Here is an 11,852-nt window from a genome sequence, read left to right on the forward strand (position 1 = left end):
CAACTCAAAAAAAATTGCGGATTATTCTAAAATGTCCAATATCTGAAATAGAGAAAAGGGGGAAAAAAAGACAAAATAATCAAGAAATGTTACCAAAAACTCTTTCTAGAGCTCAAGGAGATACATTTATAGACAGGAGGACCCAAGTGAGTACTCAAGGGTCCTCAACCCCCAAGCCACAAACCGGTCTGCAGCCTGTTAGGAACCCGCCACACAGCAGGAGGTGAGTGGCAGGCTGTCCAAGCTCCGCCTCCTGTCAGATCAGCCACATTAGATTCCCATAGGCGTGTGAACCCTATTGTGAACTGCGCCTGGAGGGACCTAAGCTGCCGCTCCTTATGAGGATCTAATGCCTGATAACCCCTCCTCCCCGACGGCCCAACCTCTATCCATGGAAAAACTGTCTTCCACGAAACCAGTCCCTAGTGCCAAAAAAGGTTGGGGACCGCTGCTCAAAACAATCAATGATAAAGAACCACAGTAAGATACAATGTCATGAACAGTTCAGCACATGAGAATGAAGATTATATAAGCACCCAGTCACATTCATAAAGAACAGAAATCATTACTTTTCTGCAGACATTGAGTAAAAGGGGGGGAAAAAAGAAAAGAACAGGAATGAGGCAACCCCTTCGGGTCCCCTCCCACTGTGGGAGTTTTTCAGTCCTCTCAATAAATTCTGCTTCAAGAAAAAGAAAAGAAAAGAACAGGAATGGGAATGGCATCAGACATCTCAACAGTAATACTAAATGCTAGAAGACAAAGTAATGCTTCCAAATCCTGAGATCAAATGTTCTAATCTAGAATTCTATAATCAAGAAAACCATCAATCAAGGATGACAGAAAAACAGTATTTTCAGATTGGCAAAGTCTCAAAAAAGTTACTTTCAAAGCTAGCTTTCTTAGAAAGCTACTGACAGATGTACTCTGTGGGGAGTAAATGAGAAAGACGGAGGATACCGAGTATTCACATGGCAGAGGCAAAAGGAATTCCTGGAATAATGGTAAGGAGAAATCCCAGGGCATTACTGTGCAACAGACCTAGAGAGTAACCAGTCCAGATCAGAGAGTTCATGGGGAGCGTCATCTTTTTTTTTTCAGTCGAGGCCTCATTCTGTCACCCAGGCTGGAGTGCAGTGACACGATCACAGCTCACCACAGCCTCTATCACCTGGGATCAGACGATCTTTCTGCCTCTGCCTCCTGAGTAACTGGGACTACAGGTGGGTGCCACCACCTTCAGTGGTAAACTTTTTTTTTTTTTTGGTAGAGACAAGGTCTCACTATGTTGCCTAGACTGGTCTTGAACTCCCAAATCCCAGCTATTCAGGAGTCCCAGCTATTCAGGAGGCTGAGGCAGGAGGATGACTTGAACCTAAGAGGTCAAGGCTACAGTGAGCCGTGATCATACCACTATACTGCAGCCTGGGTGACAGAGTGAGATCCTGACTCAAAAAAAAGAAAAAGGAAAAAGAAAAGAAAGAAAACAAGGCCAGGCATGGGAGGCTGAGGCAAGAGAATTACTTGAGCCCAGGAGTTAAAGACCAGCCTAAGCAATATAGTGAGACCCTGTCTCTACAAAATATTTAAAAATTAGCCAGGCATAGTGGCAATGCCTGTAGTCCCAGCTACTCAGGAGGCTGAGGCAGGAGGATCGCTTGAGCCCAGGAGTTCAAGGCTGTAGTGAACTATGATCATACCACTGTACTCCAGTAGTAACACAGCGAAACCTCCAACTCTTAGAAAAAAAGAAAAGTAGCTGGGCTCGGTGGCTCACCCTGTAATCCTGTGCTTTGGGAGGAGAGGTGAGTGGATTGCCTGAGCCTGAGGGTTCGAGACGCGCCTGGGCAACTTGGCGAGACCTCATTTCTACAATAAATCAAAAAATGAGCCGGCGTGGTAGCACGCACCTGTAGCTCCAGCTACTTGGAAGGCTGAGGCGGAAGGATCGCCGGAGCCCAGCAGGTCGAGGCTGCGGTGGCCAGGAGCGGCCACTGCACTCCAGTCTGGGCGACAGAGTGAGACTCCAACTCAAAAAAAAAAAAAAAAAGAAAAGTAGTATTTTTGATGGTCCATTTTAAAACAATTCAATATCTTACTAACACAACTGATTTGCTTTTAAGAATTTGAAAATAAAGTACCTATTATAAGGAAAGTGACAGAATGAAGAAAGGCAAGCGGGATCAGAAGAGCACCAGGCTGGCCTGTTTCTGGTCTCCCACAGAGGACTCCTTTTCACCTCACTTTCCTTCTCTACCTTGCTAGTTTCTTTCTCTGCCAGTTTCCTCCTTTTGCCTTTTTGTCCTTTCCCTTACTGTGAAGTTGGCATGCTCCAGGCCCAGCAGGGATATGGCTGTTGGGCTCACAACCTCAAGATCACAGCTCAAAGGGGAGCTGCCCCTGGGCTCAGAGCTAGACTGTGGCATGACCTACACTACCAGCTTCCAGGGCTTATCAGCTCTGTGCTGAAGGGAACAAACAGAGGCCTTACACCTTTTCTTTTTTTAACTTATTATTATTGAGACAAGGTCTTCCTATGTTGTCCAGGCTGGTCTCAAATTCCCAGGCTCAAGCAATCCTCTCACCTCAGCCACCCAGGTAGCTAGGATTTCAGGTGTGCACCACTATGTACCTTTACTTTTAAATAAGAGACTCTTAAAAGACATTTTTTTTTTAATTGGAGTCTCACTCTGTCGCCCAGGGTGGAGTGCAGTGGCCACCCCAGCGTCGACCTGCTGGGCTCTGGCGATCCTTCCACCTTAGCCTTCTGGGTAGCCGGAACTACAGGCACGAGCTATCGCACCCAGCTAATTTTTTTTATTTATTGTAGAGACAATGTCTTGCTAAGTTGTCCGGGCTGCTCTCGAACCCACAGGCTCCGGCAATCCACTCGCTTCGACCTCCCAAAGTACTAGGATTACAGGCTGAGTGAGCCACTGAGTCCCGTCAAAATACTTTTTTAAAGCCAGCTTTCCTTGCCTATAATCTACTGGCTGTTAAAAGAGAAGACGTGACTAGTTAGGGTATTATTCCCAGAGTTCTCATTACAAGTATTTGGAAGGTCCATCTGCTAGTCCAGCATTTCCAGAGACATCCAAAAAGACAAAAATCTATCACAGTCCTTTTTGGTTAAAATACTTGAAATACTGAATTCAAAAAAGCAGGAGGAACGTTTTTTAACATATGCCCCTGGAAACAAGAGGGAAAGCGAATTAGGTGTGTAAAAGTTAACTCTTAACCCAAGTTTCACTTTTACAGAGGGTGGGCAGTGGCTGCCTTGGCCGCCACAGGACACAGAGGGCCCACTCGAAACAGGACTCTTTGGTCTTGATTAATTATTATTATTTGAAATATAATTCACACACCCTGAATCTACCCTTTTAAAGCAAACAATTCAATGGTGTTTGGTATATTCATAGTTATACAACCATCACCACTAATTCCACTAATTCAGGTCATTTCATCACTGGAAAGGAACCCCTGTGTCACTAGCAGTCATTCCCCATTCCTCCCTGCCCCCAGTCCCTAGTGACTGTTAATCTACCTTCTATCTACACAGTCCATAGATTTCCCCTTTCCAGACACTTCCTTCTTTTTTTTTTTTCAGTCAGAGTCTTACTCTTTCACCTAAACTAGAATATAGTGGTACAATCATGACTGTTGTCCTCCTGGGCTCAGCCTCTGGAGTAGATGGGACCACAGGCATGCACCACTAGCCTAGTTAGTTTTTTGACCATCTGCAGAGACAAGGTCTCGCTATGTTGCTCAGGCTAGTCTTGAACTCCTGGACTCAAGCAATCCTCCCACCTTGGCCTCCCAAAGTGCTGGAATTACAGGTATTAGCCACTGTACCCAGCCTTACTCCAGGCATTTCAATATACATGGAATCATATATTACGTGGTCTTTTGTGTCTGGCTTCTTCCACTCAGCATCATATTTTCAAGGTTCATCTTTGTAACATGTGTCAGTACTTCCTTCCTTTTAATGGCTGAATATTCTGCAGTATGGATATACATTTTGTTTATCTGTTCATCAGCTGATGGACACTTGGGTTGTTAGGATGGGTTGATTCTTGAAGCCCAGGGACTCCGAGGGTCAAACGCACCTTCAATAGGAGGGCAACCAGCCCTTTGGCTATGGCTCTCCCAGCATCCTTTTATTCATTTTGTCCAGTCCTGAGTCAAGGTCAGTCATTCAACAGATACTTATAGACTCCACTCTGTGCCAGGTCCTGAGAATACCAAGGTGAATGCCAAGGGCTCTCTGTGAGCTCAGATGTCTTGCTCTGAGAGATCCCCTTTAAATACATCCTTGAAAAACTTTTGACAGGAGAAAACAACCACACATCAGATTTAGCAAGTGACAGCTCTTGATGGCTGGAGCACCTGAGCATTCTTAATCACCCTACTTCAAGAACCTTTCAGAACTGTCAGTCTTTCTGAGGCAAACAGGCTTACCACTCATTTGCCTCTGAGTGGCACTGGGTAAGTTACTTACTGCAAGGATACAGAGGAAAAAACAAGCTCAGTTTCTGCCCACTATACTCTCACAACACAGAATACCTCTGACACCACATGTTCCCCACACACCAAGCAACCAATTCTGCACTGGCGATGCCAGCCGGGTATCCTCTCATTCAACTCAACTCCCACATGTCTACCCAAAGTAGCATTATGCCCACAGCTTGAGGGCTCAGTCCCTCAAGGCTGCCCTCCACTTAATCGCAAGCCCCAGGTCGTTTTACCTGGGCTTCTAACCAACTATCAATCGGGCTTTCCACAACCTCCTTCACAGGTTTGATTCGCTGCTCACAGAACTCAGGGAAACTTTACTTATACTTACTGATGAATTGAATAGGATACAGGTGAAGAAATGCATTGAACAAGGCAAGTGGGAAGGGGAACAGAGCTTCCATATCCTTCTTCTCTGGGTGGGCCACCCTCCAAGGAAACTCCAGAAACTCCCAAAACCAGTCCTCTAGGTTTCTAGAGCAGCTTTATTATGTAGGCATGATTGATTACATCACTGGCCATCAATGATCAAGTCAATGTTCAGTAACACCCCTCCCCAGAGGTTGGGGGATGGGACCAAAAGTTCTAAACTTCTAATCACTTGGTTGGTTCCCCTCGCAACCAACCCCCATCCTGAAGCTATCCAGAAGCCCCCAGCCAAAGGTCAACTCAATTAACACAAAAAGACAGATCACTTGGAAGTCCAAGAATTTTAGGTGTTGTAGGCCAGGAAATGGAAGGAAGGCCATTTCACAGTATCATATATATTTCACAGTATCATACCCTTTCTAAATGTTTCTTCATCTGTGAAATGCAATAATAGTACTTACTTTATAGGATTACTGTACTGATTAAATTAGTTCAGGTAAAGCAGATGGCACATAGTAAGTGCTCTTCAAATAGCAACTATATATAAGCTAAACAACTTTTTGATACTAAAGTCCTAGACTCTGGGATTGCAGGCATCTCAATTCCGAAACATCTTGATCCAACTTCGAGTCAAGAAGTCAATGAACACTGATCTTGAGATGAAAAGACCTGTGCAGAAGAATGAGCCAGAGAAAAGCAGAAACTACTCACCAGTACCAGTAGATTTTATTTCTAATTAGTCAGCTGTAGAAACAGGCAGAACTTCCTATTTCTAATTACAGATCAACCTTGCATTCACTTCTTAGAAGATGTGCAAGAGGCAGGTGTATCCAAGATTCCTCCTTTCCTTCACACTCTCATGCTTTTCCAGTTCTTTCCATTACTAGTGTCTTTCTTGGCCTCCTCTCTCTGTCTAGCATTGAGTTTCCTTCCATTCTCCAAAGGCCCATATTGAAAAACCATCAAACTGAATCAAACTTTGCCAAATGGCATCCTTACAAAGACCAAGCACAGGAAAAGACAAAGAGAGAAGGATGGGGAGGTATATCATTGGAAGCACTGTGGAATTACAGACTAGGAAGAGACAGACTAGGAAACAGATCTCATGACAAAACAAGGAGAAAAAGGCTTGGGTGACTTGAAGAAGAGGATCAGCCCTCGGTCAGGACTGCTATGTAGTCGTGGAACTTGGTATTTTCCTACTAGTTATTATTAGTAATAGTGATTTAAATCGCTGAATGTTTGCTTGTAAGCTGGAGCGAGGCAGAGTAAGGAACAGGGAACCGCAACCTTATAAAAAAGACACAGGTTAGAATCTACAGGAAACAAGACCTTCCCTTTTGTTCCCACCTCTCAGAAATTTCAGAGTCTGTAATAGTCCTGATATTCAAAGTCGCTCAAAAGCAGCTCCCTGCCCAGCATGGTGGCTCACGTCTGTAATTCCAGCACTTTGGAAGGCCAAGGTGAGAGGATTGCTTGAATCCAGGAGTTTGCGATTAGCCTGAGCAACATAGTGAGACCTCATCTCTACAAAAATCAAAAAATTAGCTAGGCGTGGTGACACGTGCCTATAAGCCCAACTACTCAGGAGGCTAAGGTGAGGATCGCCTGAGCCCAGGAGATTAAGAGTGAGGTGAGCCATGATTGTGCCAGTACACTCTAGCCTGGGTAACAGAATGAGATGCTGACTCAAAAAGAAAAAAGCAGTTCACTGATTTGATTCCAATGGGAGTTTCTGTTCATGTATCCACTCCACTCATCTCACTAATGAATAGGTAGTAGACACACCAGATGTGGACTCTGAAGACCAAGATTCAAATCCCAGCTGTTTCATCTCTTAGTTGCATGACCTCAGCAAGATCACTGCACCTCAATTAGGCTGTTGGCTTTAAATCAATAAAATGGTGAGAGGCCAGACAAACAACATGCCTTCAATACATGTCTGATAAAACCTGTACATATTTTAAACATTAAAAACCCATTACCTATCCTTCCTGGAGCTCTCTAAACTGGTTGCCAATCCAGAAAGCCAGATTAATTCTAGCAATTGGCTCTCAAATGGATTTCGGCGGCTCTACAAAGAGGCACAGTTGGAAGAGCAGCCTCCTTGAGGAAAAAGAAACCATTAGCTTGCGGTTTTCAAAAGGGTCTTTCAACGAAAAGTGAAAAGGAGGGAGAAAACCAAGTTCCCTGAGATATACTACAATACTCCGCTGTACTTAAAATACCTACTACTGACTGGGCACAGTGGCTCACGCCTGTAATCCCAGCACTTTGGGAGGCAGAGGCAAGAGAACTGCCTGAGTTCAGTGGTTCGAGACCAGCCTGGGCAACTTGGCAAAACCTCGTCTCTACAATAAATCAAAAAATGAGCCGGGCATGGTGGCACACACCTATAGTTCCAGCTACTTGGAAGGCTGAGGCAGAAGGATCACCTGACCCCAGCAAGTTGAGGCTGTGGTAGCCGTGAGGATGCCACTGCATTCCTGTCTGGGCAACAGAGTGAGACTAAGACTCAGAAAAAAAGTTTTTAATTGAGTCCCAATACTTCTCTTACAGCCTTCACTATCTCCGTCAACGACAACTCCATTATTCTAATTGTTCATGCCAAAGACCCCGAAGTCACCCTTGACTCCTTTCTTTCTCTCACACTACATCCCCCAACTCAGCTTATCCACAAATCCTATTGGCTGTACTTCAAAATATACCCAGGATGCATCATTCCCCTGGATTATGGCAACAGTCATATGCCAGTGGTCCCAGTCACTTGGGAGGCTGAGGCAGAAGGATCGTCTGAGCCAAGGAGTTGGAGGCGGCAGTGAGCCGTGATCACCTCCCTGCTTCTATCCTGGTTCTTTCTCCACACACAACCAGGAGTCTGGTGAAAGGCGGGGTGGATGCTGCCCACTCCTGCTCAACAACCTCCAATGGCCTCACTCACCCTGACGGAAAACCAGCATCCCTACGGTGACCTACAAGGCCTTCCAAGACCTGCACTTCTCTCCTCCCACACCCAACACCACTCTGACCTCATCCTCTCTGCTCCCGCTTGCTCACTCCCTTCCAGCCACACTGGCCTCCTGACTGGGAGCAAAACCTACCAGAGGTGCTCCTTCTTCAGGGCCTTTGGATCTGCTGTTCCCTTTGCCAGGAGTCCTTTGTCCCCACTCAGTCACATGGCCCCTTCCCTCCCTCCTTCAGAATCAACTGTCACCTTCTGAGGGAGGCTCTTCTAAGGATCCTATTTGAACTGAAACCCCACCTACAAGCCCACATCCCACTTCCCTGCTTCATTACAATATAATATGTATTTTACTTGGTAATTATTGTGCCTTTCCCCAATTTAAGATCCACAAGGGCAGGGATTTTTGCCTTTCCTGTGGACTGCTATATTCCCAGTTTTTAGAGCAGCACTGTACAACAGAAATAAAATGGGAACCACAAATGCAAGCCACATATATAATTTTTTAATTTTCTAGAAAACAGATTTTAGAAAGTAAAAAAGTCAAGCACAGTGGCTCACGCCTGTAATTCTAGTACTTTGGGAGGCCGAGGCAGGAGGATTGCTTGAGTTCGGGAGTTCAAGATCAGCCTAGGCAACATAATGAGAACTCATCTCTACAAAAAATAAATAAATTAACCAGGCATGGTGACACACACCTATAGTCTCAGCTATTTGAGAGGTTGAGGCAGAAGGATAGCCTGAGTCCAGTGCCACTGCATCATGCTGTGGTGAGCACTCCAGCCTGGGACTCTGACTCAAAAAAATATTTTTGAAGTAAAAAGAAAAATATGAGACTAATTTTAACTATATTGCATTTAACCCAATACATCCAAAATGTTATCATTTATAGCATATATTTGCATATTATTAGATCATTTACTTTATGATATTTTTTGTATGATCTTTTACTATAACATAAGTTGTCTGACCCGCCTGGGCAACTTGGCGAGACCGCATCTCTACAATAAATCAAAAATTAGCCGGGCGTGGTAGTGCGCGCCTGTAGTTCCAGTTACTTGGAAGACTGAGGCGGAAGGATCACTGGAGCCTAGGAGGTCGAGGCTGCAGTAGCCGGGAACGGCCACTGCACTCCAGTCTGGGTGACAGAGTGAGACTCCGACTCAAAAAAATAAATAAATAAATAAGTTGTCAATGAGTGGGCTCAGGTGAGTTGACCAGCAAAAAAAAGAAAGAAAAAAAAGTATCAATGAGATATTTTACTTTTTTTTCATGTTGTCTTCAAAATCCAGAATGTATTTTATGCTCACAGCATAGCTCAAGTGCTCAAAAGCCCCATGGGAGCTAGAGGCTACCAACTCTATAACAGTGCCTGGCAAAGAGTAAGTACTTATAAATATTCATCGAATGAAGAATGTTTTCCCAGGAAGAGGTAGCTATGGTATAGTACAGGGTTTCCTAAACTTCGGTTACTCACATTCTACATTCACAATTTTTCTCTATGACCCATACTTCTTTCTCCTTAAAAAAAACATTTTCTTAAAAAGTCATACTTTTTGGCCAGGCGTGGTGGCTCAGCCTGTAACCCCAGCACTTTGGGAGGCCGAGGCAAGAGGACTGCCTGAGCCCAGGGGTTCGAGATCAGCCTGGTCGACTTGGTCAGACCTTATCTCTACAATAAATCACAAAAACTAGCCGGGCGTGGCGGCGTGCATCTGTCGTTTGAGCTACTTGGAAGGCTGAGGTGGAAAGATCACCTAAGCCCAACTGGTTGGGACTACCGTGGCTGTAAGCATGCCACTGCACTCCAGCCTGGGTGACAAAAGAGTGAGAATCCAACTCAAAAGAAAAAGTCTTAGTTTTTTGTTTTTTTTAAGTTGGAGTCTCATGCCTATCATTCCTGTACTTCGGGAGGCCCAGGCGGGAGAAATGTGTGAGCCTAGGAGTTTGAGACCAGCCTGGACCATAGTGAGACCTTGCCTCTACAAATAATTTTTTTTTTTAATTAGTCAGGTGTGGTGGTACACACCTGTAGTCCCAGGTACTTGGGAGGTTAGGGTGGAAGGATAGAGAATCAAGGTCAAGGTTGCAGTGAGCCATGATCATACCACTGCACTCCAGGCTGGGCAACAGAGTGAGACCCTGAATCAAAATTAAAATAAAATAAGGCTGGGCGCAGTGGCTCACGCCTATAATTCTAGCACTTTGGGAGACTGAGGTGAGAGGAGGATTGCCTGAACCCATGGGTTCGAGACCAGTGTGGGCAACTTGGTGAGACCTCATCTCTACAAGAAATCAAGAAAAATTAGCCGGGTGTGGTGGTGCAAGCCTATAGTTCCAGTTACTTGGAAGGCTGAGGCCCAAAGATTGCCTGAGTCCAGCAGGTCAAGGCTGCAGTGGCTGGGAGCATGCCACTGTGTATTCCAGCCTGGATGACAGAGTGAGACTCCAACTCAAAAAAATAAATAAAATAAAATAAAATAAAGGAATTTATTAGGCCTCAATTTCTTCATCTGTGGAATAGTGACAATACCAACCTTCACAAGATCATAGAAAAGATTCAATGAGATGTTGGTATAAGCTCTTTGGAAATGGGAAAGTAATCACTAAGTGAGAGACTAAAAAGCCAATCCAAGCCATTCTCTGGTGCCTATCGTTGCCATATGGACCAATAAAGCAGATAATGGCAAACTTGTATGACAAGAGAAGAGACAAAGGAGACTTGGGTTAAAATCCCTTATCACCACTTACAGCTATATGATCTCTAGAAATTCATGTATTCACCAAACATTTATCAAGTGCCCACAGCACGCCAGGCACTAGGCTAGTAGCCAAATAAAATATGAAACCTGCTCTTGAAGGATATGCAGTCAGTCTAGCAGGAAGAAAGAGACCAGTAAACAAGGAGCAATACATTGTTTAAAAAAAAAAAAAAGTCATCTGTCTCTTGTTCCTTGTGAGATTGAAATAACATCTTCCCAACCTCACTCAACAGGGCTGCTACAAAGATTAACTTTTAAATGTTTGTCAAACACTCCAAAAACCTGAACTCACAGTACATTACCGGCAAAATACTTTTTCCCCCTGCTTGTAAACAACTCTGACTTGCGAATGTCCGTATGAACATTTGTTCCAGTAACACTGCATTCGTGAAACTCATTTCACTTCTGCAAATATTAATAAACATGAAAAGAAAGAGGATGGACAGCTTTAACCCCCGTAGTCAATCTCAAAATCATGATCCAAGTCACAGTTCTAAGGAGCACAACACAGACCTCTCCATCACCCTACCCAGTTAGTCTGTCAAGATAAGCGGTCACATGGTAAAGGAAACTGAATAATTTAAACGGAAGAAAGAGGAAAGGTCATAAAGCAGTATAGGTAGACACTCCTCCCTCCAAGACTTCAGCAGTCACCATGTTGCTGAGGTAATGCTGGGCTAGGTCGTGGTCAACAGTGTAAACTAAAAGCCATTTTACGGGGCAAAGTGCCCACGCTACTTTTCTTTTCTCTTCTTTTTTAAGTCTGGATAATGACCTGATCAGGAAAAACTCCAAGGAAGATGATCTGAAGGGCTAGGTTCCCAAGAAGTGGAAAACCTACCCAAGCAGGACTAAGTGGGCGCGAGAAAGTAAGACGACCAAGATTCTGTGATTCCCTTCTGAAGTTTAAAAACTGACTGGGACCGAAATCAAAGTCTCGGCTGGCAATCATTTCCAAAGAGGAAGGAAGGAAGGGACTCTCAGCTGAGGTTCACGCAGCATCTTCTTCCAGATTTCTCCCTTCCCTCCACGCCATACGCCCATTTTCAGACACCCCCTTCCAGCTGGGTCCCAAGTCTCCCCTTCCTCGGGTCCCGATTCCTCCACAAAGATTACTCCTCTCCATCCCTGGGCACTAAGCTCCTCTTCCCTTCCGGAAGGACTCGCTCCCGCGGCACCCTCGGCCGCCCGGGCGCACAGCTCGAAGCGGCCCCCGCGCGGCCCGCGGCGCAGCCACCCCGCTCTGG

The 11,852-nt window shown here is 44.9% G+C and overlaps 1 protein-coding gene across 3 annotated transcripts in view; it reads right to left on the reverse strand.

The window, feature by feature from the left end:
* Positions 1–11,852, reverse strand: part of WWP2 (WW domain containing E3 ubiquitin protein ligase 2) — a 185,129-nt gene that overhangs the window by 172,957 nt on the left and 320 nt on the right. The gene's annotated exons all lie outside the window — the stretch shown is intronic.

This window comes from Carlito syrichta, unplaced genomic scaffold, assembly GCF_000164805.1.
Source record: "Carlito syrichta isolate Samal-C Ts95f unplaced genomic scaffold, Tarsius_syrichta-2.0.1 Scaffold312739, whole genome shotgun sequence".
Taxonomy (NCBI): Eukaryota; Metazoa; Chordata; class Mammalia; order Primates; family Tarsiidae; genus Carlito; species Carlito syrichta.